We start from the raw sequence: 23,981 nt of genomic DNA on the forward strand, positions 1-23,981 counted from the left end.
TCTTCACTCCTTTGGCTCACCACTGAAATTCTACACCTACACCACTAGCTATTCCTGAACTGTCACCTATGTCCTACACTACCTATATACTACACTATTGCCTCCAATATACAACCCAATACGCAACACTTCCCACGCCCTACTATGCCACCACTTACGACATAAAGTCTCACTCTGCACACTAAACATACATCATCACTTACACCATACTCCTTTCCATCTTATACAAACGCTAATAACTTGCTACTCCACCTGCTACAAAAACTCTGTTTACATGTTTACACTTAAACATCATCTATACTCTGCTGCACACCCTACCCCCACCTCCACCGTACACATCACTGTACATACCCTGTAACCCATACATTATTTACAACCACTTATATCCTAGACCTGCAATCACAACACGACATACACAACTACAAGCAACCTCCATCACTACCTATATTCTACATCTCATCTATAGCAAGCCCTTCAACATACACAACGTTAAATAATCTGCACCACCAACTGTGTACTACGCTACTACCTACATGGAAAATCCTACATCTCTATAGGCACCCTTCACCCTGACATGTATGCAACATTTTACATCTGACTCCATCATCGTCACACCACATATTGCATCACATGAACCCTACTTGAGCTACATCACACAAACTATGCACTATATGATCTATGTCCTTCAACCTACTCTACCACTTATATATTGCATGACACATAGCCACCTGCACCTTGCCCTTGCATCACCACATACAACTCATATTACCATCAATCAATAACTTACACCAACACCTACATTGTGAAGCACAAGCCTATTCTTTACTACCTATGCCCTACAGCGGACATGGCTACATCATACACTACTATGTACATCATCTACCCCCACTATATTCCACACTTTCTACACCCCCGTACTAATACCTATACTAACTACACCTTACTGCACCATCTGCACCCAGTACCACCACCGGCACCCTATGTCCTAATTTTCCATCTTGCTTCCCTTTACTCACCCACGCTGCTCATTTCCTCTGTGGCCTCAGGGTAGACAGCAGCAGTTCCCTGCAATCTACCCTCTTCCCCCAGTACATGTTGCTTCTTCTCCTTCACTTTCTCCTGGCCACCACCACCTACACCAAACGTTTACGCCAGCTGTAAACTCTACACCACCACCTACACTCTACACCACAAATACCAAGCAGCACCACCTACTCGCTACAATTCCTGCACCATACATTACATCACCTTATCTCTACATCCTCACCACCACCCACACCATACAGTTCCATATTGCACCTGTTTGGCCAAATACACTCTACCTACAACCTAAACACCATGCATCACCATGTGTACAAATAAACCATACACAATTGCCTATTCCACACAACATTTTCAGTATCAGGTACAGCATACACTAAATGCACACTATATAATTGCATCCACCTTACAGCTACGTATACAATTAACCATACTGGATGACTCCTATACACATCTATACTCTACACCATCCACACTGTAGCAGCAACATCATCTATAAACTACATTCATTACACCATTATCAGTCAACATCGCCTACACCACACACCATCTACACCCTACACTGCCTACTACACCTATACCTTCACATCCTACCCACTATTTCTTACTACACCCCAGTCGCTGCCGGTGTAGGTAAGCGCAGTGGGGTGGGGCACGGGAGGGGTTGACAGTCGGCAGAATAGGGAAAATAAATAAATTAATTAAATTGGCGGCGTCACCCATGCACTGCCCGGCCCCACCACGCTTACCTGCGCCGGCCACAATTGCTACACCCTAGTTTTGCCTTTGCTGCTGGGTTCACAAACAGATAGAAAAATGAATTATTCTTTTAAAAATGTATAGAAAAATACATCCAAGGTAAACACACATTAGGAACGTCATAAAATAAATGTAATTATACATTATGTACATTTGTTGTACTTCTCAATAAAAACAAACCTGTAATGTACCAGCAGCGTAACAGATTTAATTTGTTGTTGCTCTCATCAAAACTCCTAGTCCATTACACATTAAAATACCATATATAAAGAATATTTCCATCAAACAATGCCTCCTCTTTGATTTACACAACATGCCCGGAGGTGGAAGGAAGAAGTTGGGCTGATCCCGCAGCTGTGAGCACCCTCTCCCCACTTGCTCTCTGACCACTGCCGGCCATGGTCGAACTGCTCTGCTCCTAGCCTAGCTGCGTGTTTGTTTATTGCCTGCAGCTGCTGACCTATGAGAATCCATACTTGACGTTTATGTGGCAGCTGTACGGGTGGGAGCTCACAGTGCTTCTACGGCAGATTCCGCAAACGGCGTGTTTACGTGTCTCTGTTGACAACTTGGAGTCGCATTTTAATACTATGGCACCACAGCACCCAAACATACCTTGAGGTGGGCAAGCAGTTCAAAACACAGCCAAAACTTGTGTGGGGAATCTTCATCCTGCCATTGCAGCAGAGGACAGAGTAGGTTTTCCCTTGGTTCCAGCTGAGGGATGTGCTTCTCAAGTTGGTCACCCGATTTTAAAGCTACTCAGGTCTAGCACAGCAGTCATCCTGCTTCAGGCTTGCAGCAAGGAGCAACTTGAACCAGGGGAAGAGTCTTCTTTGGCAGACGCTATAATTGCAGCAGTTCAAATGGGGGTAATACTGATTCTTCGCTTGCAATGCTGGAGTGTTTGTTGCACGGAGGCAACAATGTTGCTAAGGCAGCAGAATTCAGATGTTTGTCATGAGATTGGGTCACTTGGAGCACTTGAAGATGTCTTCCCTGCAGCTATTTTGAATTCCTTTCAGCAGGTGTCAGCTAATAATCCTGGCTTTGAGTCTCCGGTGAGTCAAAATGAGGGAGATGTGGGAGATTCTGATGGTGGGGGTCAGGGGCTTGTCGGGAGAGGCATTTTGGGGGGTAAATTTCCTCTCCCAATGGTGTCTGCGTTAACTCTTCCCGCAGCAGTTTATGATCTCTGATCCATCTATGCATACCCAGGCTACCCTGACCCCTTCTGCTGCTAGTCCAGACATTTCAGATTCCCACATTGACAATACTGCGGAGCTTGATGGGGGCTTAACGGGGCAATATCCTTATGCTCCGCAAGGGAAGAAAAACAAACAGCCCTTCCAGAGTAATAGGGGCATCAGTAAGAAGTCGAAAGAAATATCTGAATTTAATCACCTGGGAAGATCTGTAACTCCAAGCCTCAAGCACAGGGCTGCACACAGCGATGCTAACTGTGGAGCTAAAAGGAGTCCGCTGCATGACTGGGTCACCTCAAAAGGAGACGTCAAGAGTTTAATTTCTCGATTGTCCACTGTTTACTCTATAGATCAACTTGTGACAAGGGTAGACAGACAGCGCTAGGCTGAGCCATTCCCTGCTTCCTCCCATAACCCTGAAGCTGTCTAACTTCCTGAGAGTAGTTTTGATTCATTTGGCGGTTTTCACTCAGGGTATTCCTCACCAGATGTAAATTTAGAAACTACAGAAATATCTAACACAAGTGGAGCATAGGAGCCTTATCTTCTGGGGATACTCAATCTGTTACAAGCTCAGTGAACAGAAGCACAGCAGCATTAGGCTCACGTCAGAGCAGACGCTGCGTTAATCCAGCAATGTTTAGCAGAAGTAACAAGTAAGGTTTCAGCTTTCACCACGGACATGGCTGAGCTACAGCAGCGAGTGACCGATACTGAGGAGGTGGGAACGGCTCCCGTGAAATCCACTGGGAATAACGACCGGCAGTTGTCGTTTGTCCAGATGAAAATTGATGATTTGGAGAACCGCTAGAGGAGAAATAATCTCCTAGTGTTTGGAATACCAGAAGGAAAGAAGGGTGACATTATCCCCGGCAGTTCATAGTACAATTGTTTGGGAACGCATTTCCTGATCTCAGCGACTGGAAAATAGGATTCACAAATTCAGCGTGCGCATCATCTTTCTTTAATCCGGGGCCGTAATGGTGCCACAGGCAATGCCAAATTGGCACATCCCCACCCAATTCTATCTACATTGGCAATTTTTTGTTGAGGCCGGCAATTTCTTTAAAGGCCCGCCCAGGATATACCTGTGACAGTTGATGCAATGTTGATCTCAGTCTGTTCTGACCTGTGCAAATCCACTATGGATAGACACTGGAAGTTCTGGATACTAATTGATCCTTTGAAGGCTGTTGGGGCACAAGTATTTTAATGGGAACCTGCCAGGTTAAATATCATTAAAGATCGACACACACAGATATGTTATACAGAGCAAGATGCTGTGTGCACTGTTCATAATCTACAAGGAACTGCATTGTAGAATTGCACTTTAGATATGTCTTCTGCTATCCTAGTTCTGAAATAGGCATGAGGTTTTTGAGCTTAGTCTTCTCTAAGAGCTGGGGGGGGGACATTTATGTTACAGTTCCCTTTTTTCCATTCCTAGGAATTTGGGGTTGCCCTGTATTTCATTACTCTTCCTTTTGCTTATCCCTTTTTTTTCTCTCTACATTAGTAGCTGTGTGTGCTGATGTAGGGCAGTGTGGGGAGTCTCTCTGGGCTGTCATGGTCATCGACAGCCAATGGGTGGGGGATGATTCCTTTAGTTAGATACCGGGTAGAGGTGAGGGGTTCACAAGGATGGCCACTTAAGTAGGTCTACAATGAGATTTTTTGTAAAGGCTGGTGTTTGAGGTGAGGGTTGAAATGAGTCAGAACTATCAATGGTCATTTTATGATTTGATGTTTTTTGTTGTGTATTGTGAGTTGGGTCTTGGGCATGGGACGGATCACCTGATGATGATGAGAGGGGGTACTTTTTAATGACTATGTTAAAATGTATGTTATGGAATGTTTCTGGACTAAATCTGTCTAGTAAACGCCAATTTGTCTGGGAGAAGAAATGCAATTTATAAGCTGCAACGATTATCTTTAACTGAGACTCATCTTGCTCATAAATATTGCTCTTTGTTAAGGCATCTTGGTTACAATACTACTACATGTACATCTCAATCTATTTCTATTCGTGGGGTAGCTACTTTGGTGGATAGGAACCTAGAGCTTAAGATATTGAAAACTGCAGCAAACCGCAAGGTAGGTGGGTGATTGCCCAGATGTTAATATATGGGCAGATATATGTGGTGTGTACACTGTATGGAGGGTATTATACCCAACTAAGCCGGGTTACACTTTTTACACATCTCCACACAAACATTTCTTTAGACTAGGCATGGTTTTTGCTAGTGGGAATCTGATTCAAGATGCAAAAATTGAAGTCTGCCCTAAGATCACCTCTGATCACAACTCCATACTATTATCACTTAATCTTCACACGGCCAGGGCATAGCGAAATCAGTTCTACTTCCTTGCTATCTATTAATAGAATCTTGATTGCTATAAGCATTTGTATAGCTCACTCTTGGAATTTCTGCAAGTGAATGTATGTACGGCTTGTCCTCCGGTGGTGTGGGATGCAATGAAGGCATTTACTAGGGATATCACATTACAGTTTATACTTAGTAAAAAACAAGTACAGTCAAGACAGTGCTAGGCTTCTTTGTCAATCAATTACACTGTTGGAAATAATGCGTGCTCACGCGATAGCTACTAGGGGAACTGATGAACAGGCCTATACTTAAACCTGATTGAAAAACAGCTACCTTAAGAATTGGGCTCTCCAATATGAGTATGGGGAAAGGGGGCACTGTCTCACTTAATCCCTGACAGAAAGTCCAGGGGTATAATCCAGTCAATTAAAGGTATGGACAACTCTGTATATACTCATCCTCAGGCTATTGAAGAACAATTCTTGTTTTTTCATCAGGAACTTTACAGTCAGCCCAAGGTTTTAACATATCTGGATTTACAGAATATGTTCAGGGTTGCAATTGCCATTTCTTGGGGTGCTCCATGTCACTACACTTATGAAAGATATGACAGTAGGTTAAATTGAGGCAGCTTTTCTAGCTCTGCCATCAGGCAAGGCGGCAGGAGAAGACTCTATCCCACTCAAATTTTACGAAGTGCCCGGTACTTGGAATAAGATCAATATTATAGTCTTTTTAAAGAAAGGTAAGCCATCAAATGAAAGGGGTTCTTATCTTCTCATATTTCTTATTAATGCTAATGCAATGATCTTTGCCGTTGGACTTGCTCCTCTTCTTAAGAATAGGTATGATACTTTTAGATGCCGAGAAGTCATTCAACCATGTTGTATGGGACAGTCTCTTGGCAACGATGGTAGCCTTTGGCATTGGGGACTGGTTCTGTAAGTGGGTACAGTCTCTTTACATGAATTCTAGTGCTCAGTTAGCCTATGCTGGGTTATCTTCTATGCCTTTTCAGATCCATCGCGGTACTCAGCAAGGGTGTCCACCATCGCCTCTTTTAATTGCTCTATATATGGAGCCATATTTGTGTTCCCTGCATTGGAATGATCGAATACAGCCTATGATTTCGGACAATCGCGAACTTAAAATCACAGCATATGCAGACGATGTTGCTATTTTCTTATCTAATCCATCAATCATGCTGGATCATATTATAGATGAGGTTAACAGATTCAGAGTATTCTCAGGCTATAGGCTAAATATAGCTAAAACCCAAGTCCTTCTTAATTCAGAAGTCCCGATGGCAGACAGTTCAACAGCAATATATCTCGGGATCTTGGGGTTCAGCTAAGCATCCAGGTGGTAAAAATTCTTAAATTGATCTATGAGGCCCTTTTACTTTCAGCTATTAATAAATTAAGGCTTTGGAATAGGCTTCCTATTAGTATTATAGGTTGATGCAATATTATCAAAATGAATGTCTTACCAAACTTTCTATACCTGTTTTAGGCAATTCCCTTTCAGGTTCCAAACTCATTTTATAAACAATTAGAAGGTGCTATAGGTAGCATACATTTGAGGCTACAGGCAGGCTAGAAGTGTTATGCATTTAAAAACAATTCTGTAAGGGCAGGATGGATGCAGTTTCCTGATTTTAAGTTGTATTTTTTGGCGGCATTCAAGGGTCGCCTTCGTAATCTGCTAGCACAAGGTGACCCAGACCCCTCGATTTTCAGTTATCGACTTGCATAGGGACAGATTATAGACTGTTTTTATAGACTTGGGAATCCTAATTATTTTAAAGAAGTTAGATTCAAGTTTATTAGGGAATTGGTTGTTATATTGCGGGAAATATCCACAAAATACTCTTTCCCGTTAATACATGCAGACACGCCCCTGTGGGACAACCCAGCGTTCTCGGCCATTTTCCACGATTCAGTGGGCAAGGTTTGGCTAAGATATGGGGTTGACATTACAGAGCTTCTCTATGATCTTAACAGAGTTTGTGCATTTGCTAGGCTCCAGGCTTCCTTTGAACTCCTGCATTACTTCTTCTTTAAATATCTGCAGTAAAGCTATTTCTTTATGTGAGGATGTAAGTTTACAACTGACTTGGTTGGTACTGAATTACTTTCTTGTTTATACAAGGCACCTAGGAAATCACTAATTAGTACAATCTATCAAGGGCTTTGCTAATACAGCGTTGATGATAGTGTAGCTCTTGCTGCTAAGTGGAGCAAGGTGCTTTCCGATGAAATCTCTGCCTTGGAAATTCGTAGTGCTCTAAAGACTATTGATGGCTCGGTACACTCTATAAATATAAAACTGCAACAATTCAAGACTATGGGCATGATTATAATGTCGGACGGACTCACGTCTGCTCGACATCGCCACGCTCTCTGGACCAACCGGCCTTTGGTTGGATGTATGACGTTACAACGCACACTTTTACAACGCATGCACTTACAACGCATTTTTTACAACGCATAATCCATTACAACGCATGACTTTACAACGCAGGACACTACAACGCATTTTTATAAAATACCTTTACAACGCATTACCATTACAACGCATACTACCTTTACAACGCATACCATTACAACGCATAATATTAAATTACATTTAAGGTAAGTATTAGATAGTATAGGGGTAAAAATTACTATTCTAACTCCAGGGGGTGCAACAGTAAGGTAAGTGTTGGATAGTGTAGGGGTAAAAATTACTATTCTAACTCCAGGGGGTGCAACAGTAGGGTAAGTGTTGGATAGTGTAGGGGTAAAAATTACTATTCTAACTCCAGGGGGTGCAACAGTAGGGTAAGTGTTGGATAGTGTAGGGGTAAAAATTACTATTCTAACTCCAGGGGGTGCATCAGTAGGGTAAGTGTTGGATAGTGTAGGGGTAAAAATTACTATTCTAACTCCAGGGGGTGCATCAGTAGGGTAAGTGTTGGATAGTATAGGGGTAAAAATTACTATTCTAACTCCAGGGGGTGCATCAGTAGGGTAAGTGTTGGATAGTATAGGGGTAAAAATTACTATTCTAACTCCAGGGGGTGCATCAGTAGGGTAAGTGTTGGATAGTATAGGGGTAAAAATTACTATTCTAACTCCAGGGGGTGCATCAGTAGGGTAAGTGTTGGATAGTATAGGGGTAAAAATTACTATTCTAACTCCAGGGGGTGCATCAGTAGGGTAAGTGTTGGATAGTATAGGGGTAAAAATTACTATTCTAACTCCAGGGGGTGCATCAGTAGGGTAAGTGTTGGATAGTATAGGGGTAAAAATTACTATTCTAACTCCAGGGGGTGCATCAGTAGGGTAAGTGTTGGATAGTATAGGGGTAAAAATTACTATTCTAACTCCAGGGGGTGCATCAGTAGGGTAAGTGTTGGATAGTATAGGGGTAAAAATTACTATTCTAACTCCAGGGGGTGCATCAGTAGGGTAAGTGTTGGATAGTGTAGGGGTAAAAATTACTATTCTAACTCCAGGGGGTGCATCAGTAGGGTAAGTGTTGGATAGTATAGGGGTAAAAATTACTATTCTAACTCCAGGGGGTGCATCAGTAGGGTAAGTGTTGGATAGTATAGGGGTAAAAATTACTATTCTAACTCCAGGGGGTGCATCAGTAGGGTAAGTGTTGGATAGTGTAGGGGTAAAAATTACTATTCTAACTCCAGGGGGTGCATCAGTAGGGTAAGTGTTGGATAGTATAGTGTAATATTATGCGTTGTAATGGTATGCGTTGTAATGGTAGTATGCGTTGTAATGGAATGCGTTGTAAAGGTAGTTTTTAAAAATGCGTTGTAGTGTCATGCGTTGTAATGTCATGCGTTGTAATGGATTATGCGTTGTAAAAAATGCGTTGTAATAGTAGTGCGTTGTAAAAGTTGCGTTGTAAAGGTTGTTCCCCCCTTTGGTTGGTTGTCCCGACCCCGCCATTACAATGCAACCGCACATGTTGCGGTTGCATACTCCCATTTCTCTACGGTAGCTTGTGCTGCAGCCATAAACCGCCCTTAGCACAAGCTCCGATGGAGAAACAGGAGATTCTGGTAATCCCTGCACACGTGGCAGGCACCTCAAGGTGCCTGCCACCCGGTCTGGGGATTAACGCCCTCCAACTAGGGGCTGTGGAGGAATGGGGACCCTGCTAGGGTCCCCAAAGTCACATTCTGACAGACTTTCAATGTCAGAAGCCCGACATGGAAAACCTCTTGGAATCTGACAACGTAATCCCAACATCAGAAACGCTATCCTCAGAGATTACGTTGGGGCCTCCAACTGGTCGATGGGCTCCTTTAGCCCATTGGAATCCAGCCGGAATGACCGGACGGTTTCAAACTCTGACTGCCTACATTGTTATTAGGTGGTCGAAATTGAAACCAGAGATGTTGGTTGGAAAGTCTCTGACCTGTGGTAAGAGGCTTTCCGACTGACATTATAATTGGCCCCTATGTGTATGTTGTACTACATGCCGGATAGAATCACAAAGTGGGATGGGAACTCTGGGGCAGATAAGACTAAGGACCCGATTCAGATGCGGTTTGGAAATCTTCCCGACCGAATGGATTTGGGAATGGTTTCCGACCGATTCGGATCAGGAGATTCCGACTGACCGAGTACGATGCATCCGGATGCTTCCAGATACTATTTAGTCAGACTCTAATTGACTTCAATGAGAGCCTGTGTTACGACCAAACGCATAGGCTCCCATTGAAGAAAGGTGTGGCTGGGGAAAGTCGGGCACCCTGTGGCGGGCATCCCCTGGTGCCTGCCACACTGTGCATGGCTGGTAAGGGGGACCCATGCATACCCCCACAGGCCCGATTGGGAAGGCTCCAGGTGCAGGGGGTCTGCTACAGGCCCCCAAAGTCTGATTCTGACTGTCGATTTGAGTCGGACAGCTCGATTTGGAAAGGCTGTCCGAATCGAGCATCGTGCGCGGTCGTTCTGAAACGCACCCCGTAGAGACGTACGATTCTGCTCCTTACTGCTCGGTCATTTCAAATGCCATTGGGTTCGGATTGGGGTATTCCTAACGCCTAACTCACATCGTACACGGTCAGTCGGAAACCTTTCCGAGTCAGTCGGAAAGACATGTTCCTGATCCGATTAGGATGGAGCAATTGCCGTTAGGAGTCCTTCCTAATCGCATCGGAATCGGGCCCTAAGTGTCCTAAATGTGGTTGTTATGCAGCAGATATCTTGCATATATTCACCACCTGTCCTGCTTTGCAGGAATTCTGGGCAGGAGTTACCCAACTTTTAGCATCTTATCTTGGATACGACATACAGCTCACGCCTAAGGAGATTATGCTGGGTTATAGAACGAAATTTGATCCTTGTCCGAGACAGATGCTGTCCATAATAATTGTTTGGGCCAGGCTCTGTATTTCCAGAGCTTGGGTTTTCCCATTACCCCTGAAGACAGCGGAGTGGTGGGCTGTCATTCGGGAAATATACGATTCTTAATTGGCGCTGGCTAAAGACAGGGGTGTTCGATCTATTAAAAGATTGGATCGAATCAGGGCAGGATTTATTGGGATCCACAGGCCAATGTTAATGCTGGGAATTAATCTTTTTGGATCTGATAGTCGAAATAGTGTGGGTCAGATAGGTATATTGGCATGAATTTGTTATGTTTTTTGTAGTTTTGGTTATTTACAAATATAATATGCTATTAATATTTTGCTTTGGTGTACCATCCGGGTATGTTATTTTATAACTATGTGTTTTTTATCTAAGGTTATTCCCATGGCTATTTATATAACTGCCGTTTGGGCTGTACTTTTGATGATCATGTCTGACTTAAAAAAAATAATAAAATGATTTTAGAAAATGATTTACACATCATGCCTTTGTAAGGATAAAATCCTTCAGAAAAAAGCAGACATGGCGATCCCCCAAGAAATATATTTATGCAATAGCCCCTGACACACAGGTCGCAGTAGCATGAAGCAAAGGTTGTTTGTGAATCTCCTTTCTACGAACACAAACCAGATCTAAAGCAAACACAAACCAGATCTTAAGTAAACATTCCACGACACGCTGGAGACACGAGGCGATAATAGACAGGACTGAAGAGGGCAATGTGCACGAGATTGGAGCACGAGATACAAGGGTGAGTCACATATTCACAAAGAACACTTGGAACAGGCCATGGTGACAGGGAAACCTTACAATGAATGCATGAGAATTATACAAAAGGTCGGAAAGAAATTTGTACATCACTGCACCACTACTCTCCCAAACCAAATCCATCTGTGTTGCTTGAGGGAAACAGTTGCAAATTAATGGCGCTAAAAGAAGTGAAATCTAAAACTATTAAAAAAAAAAAATGTATCTGACACAACGACTTGTGCACGTATCTCTGTGGGTGACCTGCCACCGTGGATATAATCTCCATCCCAAACTTTGTGCACATTAAGGCCTTCACAATTCAATAAATATACTTCCAGGTTCCATTTCCTTTGTTAGAAAATCCTTTCTTATTACATAACAGCTGCTCTGATCCTGTAAGCCCACTAGTTCAAAACCCCATGCCTCAGTGCTGTATAGCCACATGTATGTTGACTTACAGTCATGTGCAGTAAATTAAGGGTGTAAAATGAAAGACTTCACACTGACGAATAAAAGTCAGCACGGTCCAAATAATACCGGAAGTTGTAATATCAAGGGCGTTTTCAATCAAAGGGAATCCTTTTTGAACAAGATAATATAGTGTTTAACGTTGTAAAGAAGGTGGCAGTTTCTCAGTCCTTACATCGGAGGCTTGGATGGACAATCTTTCTTCTATAATGGGGACTGCATTTACATGCAACGCTTTACTTTTTGTAAAAGTTTGTTTGAGAGTTGGGAGTGGTGTCTTGGAGAACCCGCTCTCAGGTGTACTTACAGTAATGTTCATACATTTCCCCAGCATCAAAACCTTTGGAATTTCATTTGGCTCCCAAATACATTTTGAACAAAAGCAAGTCCTACAATACAAAGCGCTCTTTACCACAGAAGACACCTTGGAACATATTATTGCAGAACTAAAAAATGCAACAATATTTTGTAACACACATATTGTGGCAGGGGAGTGCAGCTAGATCTGCTCCAAAATGAATCCAGTGATTGTAACATGCTCAAAATGGTGGAACCAAAGCAGCACCAAACAACCAAAAACCAGCCCATGCCACTCCAACGCTAAAGAACTTCCCTGACTTCGCTTACTAAATTAAAAGCCACAGCCATGCTTTTTTTGTCTAGTCCTTTGAATAACAGAGAGCCTGCCTAGTTCCTTTTTAGCTTCACCAGAAAAAAACGTCCAATTCTTGCAAAACTGCACTGGAGGATAGATGCTCCCTTGCTGGCGGTCCCTTAGATGTGCATAGGAAGACCAGCAACATGTAGGGCAGGTTGAGTTCATAGGAAGCTTCTCAGAAAGACTTTCAATTTATTGCGATTCAGGCATTGTCGACGCTGTCAACAAAAGTGGAGATGTTTGGACATTTTTATTGTCAAATTCAATGTTGTCACTCTTGGACTACTGTGCTTGTGTATGGACTTCACTGATCAAAAAGCCTGAGTTCCTAAACCTTTACTGAGTTTGTGAGCAATGTGCCTATACCCTAGTTGCATGTTCAGAAGGGTAAAACCAGATGAAAAGTCTCAGAATGCAAAGTTTTTCTTCTTGTTGGAAAGCTGGGACTAATTGATGATAGTACACATAGACAGCTATTTAAGGACTTCATCCCAAGACAAGCGATTCCCATGGACAGCCCCCAGACTGTGGGTCAAATTTTTCTGCTGGTGAGAAATGAGGAGCACTGAAAGAAATGCATGTGTCAATGCAGCTGCAAAAGATAATACAGGTTCCTGTTGTACACAGATGGCTGTGAATGTAGTCAGAAAGGATGGTTTCTCATGAGCGTATCTAAATAGAAAGCAAGGTCTTTGTTGGAGAAAGGATGCGTAGTCGTGGGGGTGACTGGGCGTGCTTGCCTAAACTGTCCAGTATAATGCCACAGGGAATGGGTGTTCCCAGCCACAAAATAACCCCAGACCTGCTGGCAGGGGACGGCAAGTGAGGGGGAGAGAGAGAAAGTGGTGGAGAAAAAGGGAAAAAACAGAAACTTAAGAAAACCCATGGATCTTCGAAAACGTAATGGCTTGTGCCTTCTAATGAGGTTCATCTCCCCTTGTCTTGGTCACAAGACAGTTAATATTCTTAATGCCATGTATTTTACCCCATCCCTTAATTAACCTGCATTCCTCTGTAAGGACTCTCTTTCAAGTGAGTCTCGATCTTACCCGTTTTCTTTCTGCCTTTTGGTTCTTTTTTCCCACGGGAACTGTGATGCTTCTCCTTTGAACTCTCAATATACATGTACCCTCAGCCCTTCCATTTGGCTCAATGAAGCAGCTTCTAGCTGCATGTAAATAGCCTTACAAATTACCAATAAATAAATGCGGCCTCCCTGCACTTCTACTAAATCCAATGAATACATTTTTGTATAAACAAAAACAAGTCATTTTATTAACATTATAAAGAGGAAATTATGTTTTTTTTCCATCTACCAAACCATGTGCATAACTGCCAAGCAGTCAGTCATTAGTGAAAGTGCTCCCTCTATAAATTGTGTTTATGGATTCGTGTTTCCATGATTGGCTTATCTGATTTACTTCTAAGACCCTAGTACAGTGCACTTTGTGTGCCCAGGGACTGTATATCAAATACTGCTAGTGGGCCTGCAGCATAGATAGTGGCACCCACACCAGCAGCCCTTCAAAGGGTTCTCAGACCTGCCACTGCAGCGTCTGGGTACAGTTTAAACTGCCATGTCGACCTGGCAAGTGCACCCACTTGCCAGGCCCTAACCTTCCCTTACATGTGAGTCACCCCCACGTTAGGACCAAGGTACTGCATGGGCAGGGTGCAGTGTATGTGAAAGGTAGGACATGTACTGGGTGTGTGGTATGTCCTGATAGTGAAATACTGTGTTTTTCGTTTTTCACTATTGACAGGCTATCTGTCCCATAGGATAGCATGGGAGATACTTTGTAATATCTTACATGTATAACTTCTTACTGGGACAAGGTCGAAAGATGGAGTTTAGGTTCCCTGAACTCAGAATTTATTAACACATCTTTTAGTAAAGGTGTTTTTTAAAGTGTGGGTTTGAAAATGCAACTTTTAGAAAGTAGGCATTTTCTTGCTTAGCCATCCTATGTGCCTCTGCTGAGTTGTGTATTGATGGCCTGGTTTTAGAGAGATAGGGGCTGGGGATGTGCATTCACTGCAGACAGCCACTGGGGGAGTTGAGGTGTGCCCTGCCTTTCCTGGATGACTCCGAACTGGGCTGAATAGAACTAGGTTGCATTTAGAGTAGTGGGAGGAGTTTTCCTTGTACCTGAATAGGCCCTATCCCCTGTGCACAATGTGGTCTCCACCTCCTGCCAAGAAGCAGGACCAGAAAGGCCAGAACCGATTTGGACTGAGTCATTTTGTATCCCCACACCAAGATTTTCGCTACTTGTAGTTAGGACCTAAATCAAAGAAAGTAAACAAAAACCAGAACTTGGTAAGTGTCTGAAGCGTGATTTGGGACACCTTAAGACCACTGTGACAACATAATTTTCACACTGTTAGACCTGCCATCTTTGGTGTGGTCTTCCCTGAAATCTTTGCCGTCACCACTCCTGTTTTCTGAATTTTGTTTCTGTCGGCATTAGGACACTTTATCACTGCAAACCACTGCTAAAGTGCATATGCCCTCTACCTAAACCATGGGAGAATTGGTTTACATTTGATTGGCATATTTAATGTACGTAATAAGTTCCTGGTATATGGTGCTACATATACCAAGGGCCTATTAATTAAATGTTACTAGTGGGTCCGTGGCACTCGTTTTGCCACACACTTAAGTAGAACTTGAAAACATGTCTCAGGTTTGCCATTGCAGCTTGTAGTGCAGCTTTAAACTGTCAATTCGACTGGGCAAAATAAACCTTTTAACAGGCCTAAACATTCATTTTTAATGCAAATAAGTTACCCCACCTTGACTCTGCCAAGAACAGACCAAAGAAACTTTTGGACCTAATCAGAACTACCACTAATAGCCCCTCCTCATCTAACATCAAATTTGGTGACCCTTCCAAGAGAGCAGAAAAATGTCTTCAATTCTTCTATACAAAAGTTATTTGCTCCTTGACCATACTTTACATTCAATCCCACATGTGGAATGCAAATCCAAATCCTCCTGGCACAGCTTTGAGGTCATCTCCCCCTAAAGAACATTTTAAAAACAAAATCCTTGAACCACTCTTTGGACCATATCCTAAGCGACCTCTCAGAATACCTTTACATCCACACGCTTCTCTTTGGATCTTATCTGATTAACCTCTTTCTCAACTAATGTTCATTTCCTGATGTCTTCAAAATGGGTCAGGTGACCCCACTACTAAAGAAACCATCAGATATCAACCTAGACTATCTCTCAATCGTAGTCTGATTACTAAGTGCCTTAGAAATAAAAAATGTATCCAGTTTAACTAACTTATTCGGCAGGCATGAGAAGAATGTGTATCCTGGGTCTGGGGCCATATGTTTCCCCCATATATCATCAACACTGCGATTAGCAACCAAACGGACCAGTGCCTTAAAAAGTAGAGGCTTCCTCCCTGTGTATGCCTGAGGAGAATCTAATCTGTTATTGATGTCTAAGTGTAAATTAAAATCCCCACATAGTATCAATGGGGACAGCCACTTTGAAAGTTCAGTATTCAGAAAATCCAAGGTGTTGGCCTTATCCGTATTTGCTCAATAGATTGAACATGGCGTAAACCTACCGCCGGATCCGCCAGTCTATAATAACCCACCTCTGAAGCTTATCCTATAATTTATGGAGTACTATCCAGGTGGACTATTTGGCGAGTATAGTAGCACCTCTGGAAGTTAGCCCTTGTTGTGTACACCCCAGAAGGTCCACTCCAAGATAAGAAAAGATACTCCTCCTACCCCAAGGGAGGTGAGTCTCTTGAAGACAGATAATACTGAACATCCACATCCTAAAAGCTGATGCCAACCTCCGTCTCTTAGCTCTGTTGTTCCAACCGCAGATATCAGGTGTGGCAACCCTCAGATTATTATCCCTCATATCGCGTTCCTAAATCCATACACATCATAACCTTGCCTAAAGCTTTATACAATCTTAACTGTCCCACACTGCCCTCCCGGGCTCTGTATTCCGCAGATGCCTTATTATCTCTTAAAGGGGTTTTACCACGGTTTCCATCTTCCCTTCCCCCTTGAGAATAAAAACTCTCTAAGGAATCGATCAGTACAGAGCTAAAAACATTTGTGACCTTCTGGTGACTAAGTTAGTGCTCCTTCTATCCTCCCCATCCCATCCCACCCTCGCCCCCCCCTCCCCACACCACCACCCACCACCCAAAAGTGGCAATTGAACCAACCTGGTCCATACATGATGAATAGTGCTGTCCCGTACTCCACCTGGCACCTGTCAAATCATAATACCCAAATTCATCTACAAGCCAAAAAACCAAATAAGAAAAAGCAAAAAGGAGAACCCCTTCCGAAACACAATACCAGATAACCATCTAGCAAATTCATACTTATTCAACACGATCACACAACAATAGAGCACTACCTTGCACAATTTACAACTTTCCAAATCTTAACTCCCCTCAGAACGGAGTCCCCCACTCATTAACCTTTATTTCCAACGTAAAATACTGGGTTCTATCTTGTATTATCACTTTCAGTTTAGCTGGGTTAAAAAAGAAGGCCTGTCCTCCCTTATTCTGAATGGGTTGGATCATCTGCCTCAACCACATTGTCGTTCCACCATGATATGGCAGAAGTCTGGCCTTACAAAAAAAGAGCAGTTGTTAAAAGTGTGTTTCTGATCTGGGCGTGCAGCTTTAAATATCATCCGATGAAATATATAGTTCCTGTTAGAAATGAGGGTCTATAGTTGGCAAGGGCTTGCACCTTTGTGCAAGAAGGGACCCTTCTTCCTAGTCAGGATAAGGGAGTTACACTCGTAAAATAACCCCTGCTCACCCCCTTGGTAGCTTGGCACAAGCAGTCAGAATTATCTTAGAGGCAGTGTGTAAAGCATTTGCACAAAACCAAGAGTAATACAATGTAATCACTACAAAGGGACACCACACCAGTTTAGAAAAATAGCCAATATTTGTATATACTTAAAACAAGACCAAATACTATGAAGAATCCACAATACAGTACTTCAAAAATAGTTACTTCTCAAGATGTCTTTAAATTGCAAAAATACGTTGAAAACACAGTTTGTACGAGTCGGTAGCTCGTACTGAAAACATCAGAGTCTCGCCATTCCCGCTGACCGCGTCGGTACAGGCCAGCAACAGCGTGAACAGACTTGTTAACAGTACCTTTCTTTGTGCGGCTCATACGGGCGTGCGAGTCGGTCTTGGCATCCGTCGCGGTTGCGATGCAAAGTGGAAGTGGTGCAAGGCGCGGTGTCCTCTCGATGTGGTGCGAGCAGCGGCTCAGTGACTATCGTCCAGACGGCGTCGGTGAGACCAAGGCTTGCGGTGCAGGGCGAGACGGTGTGGCCTGCAGTGGTTTTGGGACACAAGGCCAGTGACGGAGTCGGTGATGGAGTTGGTTGCGGTTCCCTCTTCTCCGTGGCAACTGAAATAGCGGTCCCAGTAGCGGTACCCAGAGGTTGGTGAAGTCTTTGCAGTCCCTGAGACTTCTTAACTGGAGGCCAGCTCGGTTTCGGGCCCTTGGAGATATTCAGCACAAGTAGAGAAAGTTCAGTCCAGTCCTTTCACTGCCCAAGACAGAAGCAGAAGCTGCAGGCCAACCCAACAAAGCAACAACACAGCAAAGGGGCAGTACTCCTCCTGGCAGCTCTTCCAGCTCTTCTTCTTGGCAGGTTCCTTGATTCCAGCGAGTTCTTTGAAGTCTTTTCTATCCCTGAGACGTCCAACAGGAGGCAAGTTCTTCTTCAAGCCCTTGGAGAAAACTCTAACAGCAGGATGATGAAAGCACAATCCAGTCCTTTCCCTACCCAAGACAGAAGCAACCACTGCAGGCCAACCCCACAACATGCAGCATAGGGGCCGTACTCCTCCTCCAGCTTTCCCGGTCCTTCGTCCTGGCAGGTTCCTTAGTTCAGAAGTAATCTAAAGTTCTGGGGTCTTGGCCCCAATATTTATACCAGCAAATCCTTTGTCCTCTGAAGGCAGAGGGTCCTGTACCTAGTTCAAACCAGTTCTGGGTGCATTCTGCCTGTGTGCACCTTCTTCCTTTGTCAGTGTAGGCCAGGGTCATCAGACGCACCACGGGAGGTGGAGCCAGCATTGTGGGAGGCAGGCACAGCCTTATTCAGACCCAGGTGTGACTCCTCTCACCCATCTATGTGCAGATAGGTCTATTCAGCCCTGTGCTGATTCACCCTGTCTCCTGGAGTCTCCCCCAGCCCCTGTCACTCACAAACCAGACAGACAATACACAAGCTAGCAGAGGCAGGCTGGATGACTAGGTAAGAAAATACCTACTTTCTAAAAGTGGTATTTTCAAACACAGAATGTTAAAACCAACTTCACTAAAAGATGTGTTTTATCATTCTTTGAGTTCAGGCATACTAAACTCGAATTCCTACCATGTTCCCTGGGTCAGTTAGGATTCTAGGATGTTATAAGCAAACTGCCCATTCTGGCCGATGGGGAACAGATAGCCTTGCAATAGTGAAAAACAAAGTAGGCTGTAATTCACTATCAGGACATGCCACACACACCAGGGCATGTCCTACCTTTTACATACAAAGCTCCCTGCCCACAGGGGTACCTTGGGCCTACCTTAGGGATGACTAACAGATGGAAAAGGGAAGGTTTAGGGACTGGCAAGTGTGTGCACTTGCCAAGTCGACATGGCAGCCCCAGGCTGCGCACAAGATCTGCAATGGCAGGCCAGAGTTACACTTTACTGGCTGTTTGCGTGGGTGGCACAATCCAGTGCTGCAGCCCACCAACAGCATTTGATTTATATGCCTTAGCACTCGCAGTGCACTTTACTAGGGACTGACACATAAATCATATAGGCCAACCTTTTGCTTTTCCCTCCCAGGAAAAAATAGGAGGGAAAAGCAAAAGGTTTAGGGATATCCCTGCAAAGAGGGCCATTTCCAACAGTTCCCAAAAAACACTAGTTTGGCCTTCGACCTGCCCCCAACATTGGGAACGTCTAGGCTACTGCTTAAAAGGGTGCCTGTGCTCTCTTTGAATTTCATTCTCCCTTTCATCTAAGCTTTTCTGGACGCAGTGCAGTTTCGGGCCTATCCTCCTGAGCAGCGAGTCCGGAATATTCGGGCTTTGATCACTGATTTTGGTGAGAATAACCCTGAGGCTGCTGGACCTCATGGCCTCCTGCATCCTGCTGACAGATCATGCCAGATGGCAAATGCGTGCTCTGCAGAGGAACCTGAAGTTCCAGTGGGCGCAGCACCAGAGAAATCTTTCCGACTATGTCCAGATCTCGAGGGGACTGCGCAACAACTGCAGTGGTGGTTGACAAACCAGGATTAGGTCAGAGGCAGATCCCACTCCCTTCCCCAACCAGACCTCACAGTGGTGACTGATGCATCACTTCTGGGAAGGGGCGGCAACCAGGGAGAGGCAGAAATCAGAGGAATCTGGTCTCCGGCGGAGTCCAGCCTCCATTTCAACCTGTTAAAGCTCCGGGCAATTCACTTGGTACGGAAGGCATTCCTTCCCTCCATCAAGGGGAAGGCAGTGCAGGTGTTCACGGAAAACACCACTACCATGTGGTACTGCAACAAGCAAGGCGGGTGGGGTTGTGGACCCTTTGTCAGAAGGCTCTTCACCTTTGGACATGGCTTGAACATCTGGCCATTACCATCGGGGTTCAACACATGGCAGGTTCTCGGAACGCCAGGACGGACAAACTAAGCCACCAGTGCATAGTGATCACGAATGGCGTCTTCACTCAGAGGTGGTACAAGGTCTCTTTCAGCATTGGGGAGAGCTTTGGTTAGATCTGTTTGCCACCAAAGAGAACGCGCAATGTCAGCAGTTCTGCACGTTGGAGTTTCCAAGGCAGCACTCGCTTTGCAATGTTTTTCGTTGTGAGTGGAGCTGCAGCCTCCTGTGCACCTTTTTGCCTGTACCACTTCTGCTCTGAGTGCTGAATAAGATCAAGCGTGACCGGGCCCAACTCATTCTTGTGGCTTTGGACTGGGCAGAAAGAATCTGGTACCCCGAGCTACTGAGCATGGCCATCGATCCTACGATCAGACTGCCCCTTCAGGAGAGTCTTCTGTCGCAGCAGCAGTTACGGTCCTCCACCTGAACCTGTCCAGCCTATACCTCCTTGCATGGAGATTGAGCGGCGACAGTTGACAGCTTTTGAACTTATTCCCGAATTCTGTAATGTCATCTTGGCAGCCAGGCGTCCCTCCACTAAGACGCTATACGCCTGTCAATGGAACAAGTTTGTGACATGGTGCACAGCTAAGACTGTGGATCCCCCTTCTGCCCCTCTTTCTGAGTTTCTGAGTTTCTTTTGTTCCTTCTTTCTTTAGCCCAGCAGGGCTCTGCCTGCCCTGGGCACTCTTAAGGGCTACCTGGCAGCCATTTCTGATTTTCTTTGGCTACCAGATCATCCCTCTTTGTTCAAGTCCCCTATTGTAAGTAGATTCTTTAAAGGCTTTATTCATCTCTTTCCTACATCTCCTTTCATAATGCCTCAGTAGGACTTGAACCTTGCTTTGACTTACCTTATGTGTGCTCCCTTCAAGCCTCTTCACAACTGTCCTCTTAGGCTCCTCACACTTAAGACTTCCTTTCTTGTTGCCATCACCTCTGCTTGCAGAGTGAGTGAGCTTCAGGTGCTTTCTTCTGAGCCCCTTTCTTCTCGGTCCATCCGGAAAAAGTGGTGCTTCAAAAGAGACCCTCGTTCCTGCCTAAAGTTTTCACTCCCTTTCACATCGGACAGAGTATTTCTCTGCCCACCTTTTTCCCACCTAAGCACCCTTCCAAGTAGGAGAAACTCCATCGTCAGGACCCAAAACGTGCGCTGTCATTTTACCTTGACCGCACAAAGGTTTTCCGGGTGGACGATCAACTCTTTATTGGCTATGTGGGTGTCAAAAAAAGTCAGGCTGTGCAAAAGCACACCATGTCTCGATGGGTAGTCCTTTGTATCAAGATTTGATACGCTTTGTCTAAAAAGGAACCTCCAGTGGGGCTGTGAGCTCATTCCACTAGAGCTACAGCAGCAACCAATGCTTTGTCACGTGGAGTTCCACTCATCGATTTCTGCCAGGCAGCCAAGTGGGCTTCTATGCACACGTTCACCGGACATTAATGCCTGGATAGTCAAGTCCCGAGAGACGGCTACTTTGCTCATTCTGTCCTCCAGGATTTTCTGGTGTGAACTTGGTTCATAGACCCTCCTCCGGGGATGGTATTGCTGGGGTATCTGTTCTAAGGTAAGGACTCTATAACTAACAGTCTCTTTCAGATGAACAAATTACATAACTTCATTAACGATGTATCTTATCTGTAAGAGAGATATATTAGTTATAGATTCCTTCATGCCCCACCCATCCTCCCCACTCTGCGAACTGACTTCTAGGTATAGGGACTCCCTTACAGGGCTCTAGTTGTAGCGCACCAGTGGTCAGTGTCTTTCATGGCTCTGCGCTCCTGCCGCGGAAAGTTATATCAGAACTGATGTCAGCATGTAGGAGCGCGTCTAAGTAGGCACCGCGACATCATCCCGGCGACCATGACGCCGCTGACGAATGCAGAGCCGACCAATGCCACCTACCAATGTGCAGGGTTATTGCTGAAGAAAAATTCTTCGGATCCAGTCTGATGTCTGGGGTAATTTAAAGGTAAAGAATAAATAACTAATATGTCTCTTACAGATACATCGTTAGCGAAGGTAAGTAACTTGTTCTTCACTAGTGTAAGTCTTATTGTCCCACTTGATAACATTGGCTTAGCTTATTACATTTAATAAACGCTAACTTTTGATTGGGAGCAAGTAGAAATTTCATGTTTGGACTCAAATGAATCGTAATACAAAATCATCTTTAATGATAAAGTCAGATTTTAAATCACAATTATGAAAAAGACACTTTTTGATAGTTAGCATTTTCCTTCCCAACCATTGGGTGCCTGATGTCAGGGTCCTATGTCACATGGCTGTGAATTGCTTAGCTATTGGCCTTTGCTTATGCCTTCCAGACAGTGAGTCTTTTGGGGACTGTGTGTTTGCAGGATGGGCCATCCAGTTGGGATGGTTGGGACAGAGCTGTTTCCTGCCCTACATACATTTCAAAGGGTTGCCTCCAACACACAAACACAAAGGAACCTGACTCCAGTCTTTTGTCACCCAGACTTCTTGGAGCCTTGGCTGGCGAAGGGAAGAACTTTCCAGAACCAGATATGGGGTAGCTAGGATGATCCCCCACTTGAAAGGCTGGCACCAGGTATAACTATTGGACCCTCAGAACAACTCTTCTGTAAACTCTTGGGACCTCTGGAAGACTTCAGGTTTGCTTAGACCCCCCTCCCCCCGAGGACTGCCCTGCTTCTTAAGGGCTGTTCTATTTTCCGGAGGACTGCCCTGCCACTACAAGAAGACGGCCCTGCTGCCTGAGTCCTGCCTTGCTTTGCAGGGGACTGCCCTGCTTCTAAAGGCCTGCCTTGCTGCTTGAACCCAACACTATCAAATTGACTCCAAGAGCTAGTTGGGTGGCCTCTTGTGTGAGCTGCTACGATATAGCAAGGTCCAGAGACCTTGAACCCAGCATCTGGCTTCTGCTGGAGTAAGTCCTAAATCCCCAGGTCCTGGACCCTTGTAAGTGGTGTTACAGGTGCTTCTGTTAACCCTAAAAGTTGGGACATGGAAAACATTTCACCAAAAAGTGTGAGAAGAACTGACAGAAAGCTAGGAACTACCTGCCAGCTGATATACCCAAGGTTCATCGCTGGTCGGCCTGACTACATGGTAGTCAATGCTACGTTCTTCTCAGCAGCGGCAAATCTTGCCTCCCCTATGGCGGTTACTCCTCCTCGGTAAGAGCCTGCTGCCTTGCCCTGCTAAACTCTACCTTTTCCTAGACTTTTCTTCTAAATTTCTTTTAAGTCCGAAGGTAAGAGGAGAACGGATGGAATCCACCTCGTGTATCTAACCCAAACTCCATCGTTCTTAACGTTGAACAGTCTCATGCAACCAGATACCCACGGTTAGTTTGATCTTTTAGGCGTTGGATTTCTCTAAAAACTTTAAAAAATAACTATGCTGAATCTACTGATTTTATTTAATTTGATATGGTGTAATTTTATGTATTACAAATTTCTCTATGTTTCTGGTTTGGAATTGTTCATGCATTGTGGTTTCACTTTGTAACTGTTTGTGTGCTTAACACAGTGCTTCTCAGTTAAGCCAGATTGACTTTGCGCCACACTACCAGAGGGTTAAGCACAGGTTAATTTAGTGACTTTTTATGGTTCATTATGACAAGGATTGTGGTACTTCCTTGAGGAGGGTTTCAACCCCCACCCTCAACAACCCAGTTTCCTACACCTGCCTATTGCGTAGCAGCAAATAG

The 23,981-nt window shown here is 44.4% G+C and overlaps 1 protein-coding gene across 1 annotated transcript in view; it reads left to right on the forward strand.

Annotated features, from left to right (window-relative positions):
- ERICH6 (glutamate rich 6) overlaps positions 1-23,981 on the forward strand; it is a 399,063-nt gene that overhangs the window by 308,626 nt on the left and 66,456 nt on the right. The gene's annotated exons all lie outside the window — the stretch shown is intronic.

This window comes from Triturus cristatus, chromosome 11 (genome assembly GCF_964204655.1).
Source record: "Triturus cristatus chromosome 11, aTriCri1.1, whole genome shotgun sequence".
In the NCBI taxonomy this organism is placed as follows: domain Eukaryota; kingdom Metazoa; phylum Chordata; class Amphibia; order Caudata; family Salamandridae; genus Triturus; species Triturus cristatus.